Genomic DNA, 8,575 nt, shown 5'->3' on the forward strand with positions numbered 1-8,575 from the left:
TATGGTGCTTGACATTCATATATCCTTTCACAATATGGCGAATAATTACTCTGTCTGCTAAGTTTAGGAGTCAAGCAGTTTGTCTTCATACAGTCTGTGTTCCCAGATGGCTGTGTATGTAGTGAACTCTAAATACTAAGGGTTCTTTATGCAAAGAGTGAAACTGTGGGTCCTGTTTCCGTCAGCCAGGCTCAATAGAGACAGAGTTGTGCCCGATTAATCCGGCGCAGAATCTGGCAGGTCCAGTTAGGTTGTATTACGTTCATTCTCCCTGCCTGGGAGATGCCGTTCTCAGTGTGCCCCGAAGGAGCTGTCTGAACCTTCCCCATAAAACAGCTGATGCAATGGAAACACCTCAAAGCGCCCCCCCCCCCTCCACGGCCAACACCACCACCACCACACCCCTTCCACCTGCTTGCATCAGCCATGGCAACTCACCCCCTGACCCATCAATCACCATTAGAACAAATAAATAAAAAAAAGAGTCGACTTCCAGCTCAGTCCAGTGTGGGGGTGAGATAAGAAAAAAAAAACATGGTAAAACCCCTCTGAAATACTTGCACGCTGAAGAATAAGCTTAAAAAAAACAACCCACACACACACACACACACACACACACACACACACACACACACACACAAACCAAGGAGGACAGGAGTGTGGCTCACCGCGTGATCAGACGAGGGGTCAACGTGTGATCAGACGCGGGGTCAACGTGGGGCGTAGCGTTTCACGCCGTCAGAGATTCTCAGAGCCAGCGTCGGCACTCTAGGCCGCACGAGGAGAGATGACACCGGGCGCGTTGATGCTTTAGGTGGAAAACGGAGACAGGGGGCTGGAGCGACTGTTGACATGTCATCTGTTGGTACAGGCAGGCTGGCACAGTGAGGAAGGCGCAGTGACATTGCCTGGGATATCTCATGCGTCTTTTAGATTGCATGGTACCATGAGACAGAAAAACAGAACAGAACAGAAACAGAAAAACGACGTCAAGCGGTTTCGTCTTGCTCACTGGCTGCGACGCAGACATGTACGAGACGAAGCAGGGAAGAATAATCGTCACCGCTCCCCGAGCTCAACCATAACGGTAACCAACACATTGATGTGATTTGCGTTCTGTCGGCGCGCAACGAAACGCGAGGTAAGCGAGCGAGAGCAGGTACTGGGTTCACTTATAATGCCAACATATCTCGCTATTCCCTATCCAATTTGCCACACTTGCTTGATTGAGTGAGGTTAAACACGAACAGACCCCATTGAAATAGGTGGAGTAACAAGGCATTACCATCCACACGAGTAAGGATACAATTATGTCCGTCACATTTGGTTGCCTGAGCCATCATATTCATTCACCAAGAAACGGTACTCACTGCCAAATAGTTCCTCTCTCTCTCTCTCTCCCTCCCTCCCATTATTTTACATGGTGTAACCGCTTTCAGGGAGGGAGGGTGAATTAATGCAAATAACACTTTTAATGGCTTTCTAAATGTATCGCACACTGCCTTGCACAGATTAATTATTTACCTCTGTGACTTTGTAGGTTAACACGGCAAGGCCTAGGGAAGCATAAATATGCTAAGGTTCAGTTCTCCAATGCACACAAGCAGCACTCCTCACCAGACCGATCCACATTAGCACACTACACTAGGCCATGCAGGTAATGGAGCTCCTTTGGACTAGCCGTGTGTGTGCAGGAGGAAACGCCTCCATCCAGCCTGGTCATTCTCTTCTCCAGCTATCAGGCCAATCAGAACCACAACAGTCCAGGTGTAAATGCTTGGGCTTTCTGGTACCTGGTACCTGGTTCCTGGTACCTCTGGAGGAGGGTCCCTGGTACCTCTGGAGGATGGTTCCTGTGGTAAAAGCAGAGTAACATAGAGAAACGGGTCTCATATGTAGATGTATGAGTGGAAAAATGGAGAGCAGAACAAGTTGGGACTGCCAAAAAACGAACCCTGCTAACCTCGCTGGTCTGGAGTCTTGGCGTACCCTTAATGAACCCCTCTCCCCCACACAGTGAGCTGAGTGCATCTGGGGTCAGCAGAGCCAGGCCAACCCCCGGGAGTCTCATGTTTACTAATGTCTCCACCAGCCTCTCGCCATTTCCTGGTCCACAGTGGAGCGGTAGCTATGGAGCTAGCCAGCTGCCTGGACGGCTGAAGCAGGATCTATATAGGAACTGCAGAGACTGCTGCAGAGCAAAACATGTACTGTACACACAAGCACACACACACACACACACACACACACACACACACACACACACACACATACAGATACTTTTGTCAATCCTACTTACAACTATAAATTAGCCCCCAGTTAGAGAGTTGGACTGCACTGTGATTGATTGTTTATTGACTCTTGGTTTCTAGGAACAAGGCAACCACAGAAATATGAATTAGCACGCTGCGGCTGTGGCTCAGTGGTAGAGCGGGTCGTCCGATGATCTTAGGGTCGGCGGTTCGAATCCCGCCTCCTCCTGTCCACACGTCGAAGTGTCCTGGTCAAGACACTGAACCCCAAATTGCTCCCAATGAGCAGATAGCCCCTTGCATGTTAGCGTGAAGGAGAGGCCTTCTTGTAAAGCTCTATGTACATAAGTGCAGTCCAGGTACCATGACTATAGTCACAACTGATTTTAATAAATTGATAAACAGGAACGCCAAGGCAAATGAGTCTTTAACTGTTTTTTTCTCTCTAAATAAGCCAGGGTGGAAGTAGCTGTGTCCAATTACCTTCAGTTTAAAAAGTTGATGAATATTCAGTCAGCACAGTCGATAACACACATTTGGTATTCACATTCCTTTCCCTCCCAAAGAACCTGATAAATCGGAGGCAAATTAGTTATTAATTGAGCGAGCAAGGGAGTAATGTCACTACCATCTCATTTCGCTTACAGGCACTCTGCAGTGGGATGAATTAGTCTTATCTGCCTCCCAGACTCTGGCCATGTGATTAATTAAGACCAGATTAGTTTGAAGACGAGGTATGGAGGGGAAGTTCATTTTTTCAATTTACCAATTCGTTTAAATCTCTCCTGGAGTGTAACGTCCTGCGAAAGACAATGCAGTCCAGTGATGAGTCGAGCGGCTCCACGTCACCTGGGACAACTGGTGATGATTTCTTGTTAGTAATCCAATTATCAGCGGCAGTCACATTGCGGCCTCATAGGATGTGTCCCAAAGTTGATCTGTGGCTTCCGTACGTACGTGTACCACCGTGTCTGGACTCTCGGTTGAGATTTGAGTTCTCCCAGATGCCAGCTGTACTGTAGTTTTGTCGGTTGCGCAGATTTTAATTATTTTCCAAAGAGGAATGTGTCGGCTGTTGCATTATAAACCTGATTACAAAATATTGACGTTTGTACAATTCAAAGTTTGCTTTCTTTTGTTGTTTTTAATCTGCCTTTTTAATCCCCGTGCAGCACTCTGTGCATCTGTGCTGTGAAGAGCGCTATACAAATAAAGTTTTACTTACTTATAGGTGGGTCAGGCTCTATACTATCTTTTTTTACTCGGATTATACGCGCGGACGCGCACACACACACACACACTCATACCTCACTCATACCTCATCACTCAGAGTTGGATTTGCTTGGAAAACTAAGGCCGTGGTCACTGCCGTGCACCTACAGTAACTGACCGCTAGGAACAGGCTCTTTGATGCTCAAGCCCTTCCGATCCATGTGCTAGCACATACCAGGTCACTGTCACAGTCTGGTGTCATCGACATAAACTTTCACTAGTCACTCAAGGCATTTAGCCCATGTTCAGAGCTCTGTAGATGTTCCTCGCTAATAGACTTAAAAATTTTACAGGAGTTTGCTTGATCGTCTTGTTTAGAGCGGTCAGGGAAGAATTTTAAACTGTTTTTTTTGCTTCCCTCTGAAAAATATAGGGGTACAGGCCTGTAGCCAGGGGGGGGGGGGATCGGGTGGATCAAACGAACCCCCCCTCACGACCAAAGGTTCCCCCCCGTCAACAACTCGTCCGCGAATCTAAATAGTCCGTTCGAACCCCACCCCCCGTCCCGTCAACAACTTGCCGATCGGCGAGATCTTCAGGAAAAATGCGATAAGGTCCGCTTTAAAAAAAAAAAAAAAAGAACCCCCCCCTTCCACAAGGCTGGCTACAGGCCTGGGGTAGGATCATGGATGTATTAGGATCTATGTCCATCCCCCCATTGCTCGCTGTAAAGCGCATTGTGTTGCCTCTGTGTATGAAATGTGATATACGAATAAAGTTTGATTTTGATTAGATTATTGTGGGCATTCAAAAATCACACTAAATCTGTGCCTCATTTCAGATAGCAGTTTGAGATGGTAACTTGATGCAGATAATAACAGCCAGAGGCATGTTTCACTGTCCAACTTAATTTCAGAGGCGCTCATCGGAGGGTAGGAGCTCCTAGGCTTGAGAGCTGTGTGGAAACTGAGTGCATTATCAGACTCTCAGTCTAAAACTTTAATGATCCACATGCAACATCTGTTACGGTATATTCAAAGAGCTACAACATGGCTTCAAATAAATGTTTCAGTCCGTTTTTGAGTCTCTCAGTGAACCCTGTAGGATCGCAGTGGCGTCCGTTGATACAGTGCGTTAAAGCACTACAAGCCTATGTACCATGTCCTGTCTGTGTCCTGTTCACCTCAGTGATTCTGAATATTGATTGCACCGCGCCCTCGCAATGAAGTTCCGACGCCATCTTCATATTAATTTCTTAAAGTTGTGATAGTATCCTGTTAATAAAAAATGGAATCTAGTCTAGTAGCTCCCTTGAGCAATTAAGTAACCTTGCTTCGACAGCCGTGATTTGTTTATAAACGTTTCACATTCAATAGTTTTCGGGTGGCTTATAGACAATTGATTGAGTGCTATGACCCGTATGATATTGGCATCGTAAACTATGCAAGTCCCAGGACGGCATTAAAAAGGCATTCATAAATAGAGGCCACTCGTAGAATCCACAGATTGGACAGCTTTATTGAAACTACAGTGTAACAAGGCCAGGGATTGCCCGTGTGAGATTTAAAGGGTTGAGTCTAATGTGCGGTTTGACGGCTGCATCCTTTCCCTCTTTCTCTCTGGCACAAATATGGATGACTCCATGTTCAATAAGGGGGTTTCTTGTCTTCAATAAGGTCAGCAAACATGGCGCCATTAATTCAGACACATATCCTTGAAACGCCACTCTGCTCAGGACACCATTTGCATCTAGAGTAGCACACGGCTTCCCCTGTGGCAGGTTCCTGTCATAAACCCCTGGTTACACTTTATGTACATGCCTCTTTCCAGAACGTGTAGGTGAGTAATTATGTTTGGTGGGTAATTATGTTTGTTGTATGTGAGATCATGTTTTTAGCGTTCTTGACCTCGTGGGAAAGTAACCACCGTTTCTCATTGTGTAGTACAGGGAGGAGGTCAGAGAAAACTTTATTCGTATATCACATTTCATACACAGAGGCAACACAATGCGCTTTACAGCGAGCAATTGGAGGATGGACATAGGAGGTCATCTTGAAGGCCCTCACAACTTGAACACCTGTGTGTGTCCAGTGTTCTCTTGAGGTCTGTTTGGGCTATGTTTCTATTTGCCTAGCAACTTTGGTATGAGGGATGGGAGAGGCGCGCTCCTGTTTTTGTTGAAGATAGTTTGCTCATGGCAGAGGGGCAAGCTATAGTTTTACGCTAGGAGTACGGTTAATTAGTTGTAGTCTGTAGTCAAGTTAGCTCTTTGAAATCATCAGTGAAACCAATATGTATACCATGGTCAACGGTGTGCAAAAATAGTCTCCTACTGTAGTTCGAAACAACTATCCATCAACAATGCCTTTATACTGTAGACAACAGCTATCACCCCCAACCTGAAATGACCTCATATGCCCCCCTTCGTCTTTAACAATCCTTCAGACTCCCTCTCACTCCTCCTCCCACATCCACCAGCAGAGAACATGCAAACGCTCTCCGTCTGAGTTACGGACCTGCTGAGTGTGAATCGGAGACGCAGTCAGACACAGCGCGCTAATTCAAAGGAGATCTCGTTTCTCTTCCCTCCATCATCATTCTCCCAGCAGCGCTACTCTGATCCCCCCGACCCCCTCATCTCCTGCGCTCTGCTGTGGCGGCCATGTTTCTGTGTCACATCTGGACTCTGTTCCCTCTCAGATTGGACCGAAACGCAGACATGAACAGGAAAGAAGAGGATGGTCACTATGCTAGCCCTTTCATCCCTTGGGAAATCAGACCGGCTGTGGCGTTGACCATTATTTAAATAAACACAACAACAACAACAACAACACAACAGTCTAGTTCACATAGAAGAGCTGTATGCTTCTACTTCACGCGCGCTGCCTTTTCATGTGCCTGGAGCAGAATTAAAGATAATGATATAACAACAGGTGTGAAAGTGTGGTGATATACCCCGTGCATTATGTATTGCAGTGATTTTCTCCAGCAGTTTAGTCTCAAGGATCAAGGCAAAAACTTCAAATATAGCATTCGTCCTATTACTGCATAGTCATTTCCTGTACAGTGATTTCTTACTGGAAAATGGAGGTTTAATTTGAGCCTAATTGGTCAATTCTTTTTTAAATTACACACTGCAGACATATAACGTTACAGAGGAGCCCAAAGTAAGACAGTAATTTTCTTCAGTCAGGGTTTCAAACATTCCCACAATGCTCTTTGTGTTCGACGTCCCAAGATTATAGTTTTCCCAGAGAGAAAGAGCTTGTCATATCCTCATTCTCCCTTGTTGAGAGACCTGCAGTCTCTGCAGTATAAGCTGATCCACAGTCCGAGCTCCGATGAAAATGGGACCTGGTCGTCTCAAGCCTACAGTGTCTCGTCACGTGGATGGATGGCTATTGCTATTTCCTAGCACCATCCGCATCAGCAATTTCTCCTCATAAAGACCGGTGATCAATTTCTATCACTGCAGCACCCCTCCACCCCCCCTCCCCAAACCCCTACCCCCCCCGCCCCGCCCAACCACTGTCCGCCTCCACCAGCCTCTCAACGCGCTGTGGAGAAACATCATCGCTCGCACAAATTATGAGAGATGAATTAGTGTCCAGGCAATTGGCTCAGAGCTCTATGTACTTCCTAAAAAAAGGATGAAAAAGATTAGGCCTGGGCAATAATGGAATGAAACCTTTAATTGCATGATGAAAACACGCCTGGTGAATTGTAGTGGCCAGCAAAAAAGCCTTTCAGAGAAGTTCACCTTTCACTCCCTCACCCATCATGCTGTATATCTCCATAAGCATAGGATCACCACCCCATGTGGTCCAACCTTTTATGATTGGATTTTGTGCCCACTTTACACAATGACTGAAGCCTTTGAAACTTTAAGTGGGCTTAACAAAGAGAGAGGCCTGTGTAATCGCAGTGACTCGTTGAAAAAGGCACACATCATTATGCGTCTGTCCCAATATTTGGTGAGTTCATCAAATCCATTCATACATTGGCCTTACTGTACGTTAGTCACCTGTTGTCGTTACTCATTTTGATGGCTTTTGGGTAAAATGCGTCCGTGACTTTACCTGATAACACTGCATCTAGGATCACGAAGCACCTGGATTGGGATTTGTTTTATGCAAAATGCGAACATTTCTTCAGGAGTGAGACATGAACGTACATTCACACATCACTGTTTCCATTTGAAACCACGGGGCAAGCAGGAGCTAGTCATGTGCCGTATCATTGGTTAACACTCAACAGCCTACTGTATAAATATGTCGCATAAATCATTACTTGCAATGTACTACGTTGTGTATAGTATTCACTATGCAGGACACGAAACAACCCTGCGCCTCTTTGGCAAACAGAGGAGAAAAAATTGAGAGGATGAGAAAGGCAGTGCATTACCCAGCTACAGTACATTAACATTTTACTCACGCACACACACACACACACACACACACACACACACACACACACACACACACACACACACACACACACACACTTACTGTACATACCCACGCACACACCTACTCACACTTACACACACTTTCAGCATAAAATGTGAAATGAATGCCCATATTTAATACACTTCCATTTTAACTTACCTAATTTATTTCCCCTCCTTTGATCTGGTGGTGTCTAAAGAGGGTGAGCAAAGTGGTTATCCTGTTCTATTAGCTAGAGGAGAGCAGCCAGGGCAGCTGACCAGCCCAGCCATTCAGGAGAAAGCACAGGCAGGCCTGCCTGGAGCGGCCATGTTAGAGTGGTTGGGATGGGGTGGTAGTCAAACCAACACGAACATATTGATAGACTAGAATCTGCAGCGGGCTCAATGTGTACTCAATGTACAGTATAAGACAGCATTGTGATAACTGACTTGGTACGAGCTCGTTGAGAGGCTGAAGGACAGTGTGGCGTAGCGTAATGACAGGCAGGTTTGACCTTTTTGGTGCTAACCTTTGCTTTGCACTTGAAACGTTTAATGTACGGCGATGTACAGATGTACTGTAAATTCAGCCATTCATGTTCCAAGTCCCCCCCCCCCCCTCCCTCCTCTCCCCATCCCTTCCACCATTTCCAGACCTTAGACTTTAGTCCGCATTGTTTAG

The sequence above is a fragment of the Borostomias antarcticus genome (genome assembly GCF_949987555.1).
Source record: "Borostomias antarcticus genome assembly, chromosome: 20".
In the NCBI taxonomy this organism is placed as follows: domain Eukaryota; kingdom Metazoa; phylum Chordata; class Actinopteri; order Stomiiformes; family Stomiidae; genus Borostomias; species Borostomias antarcticus.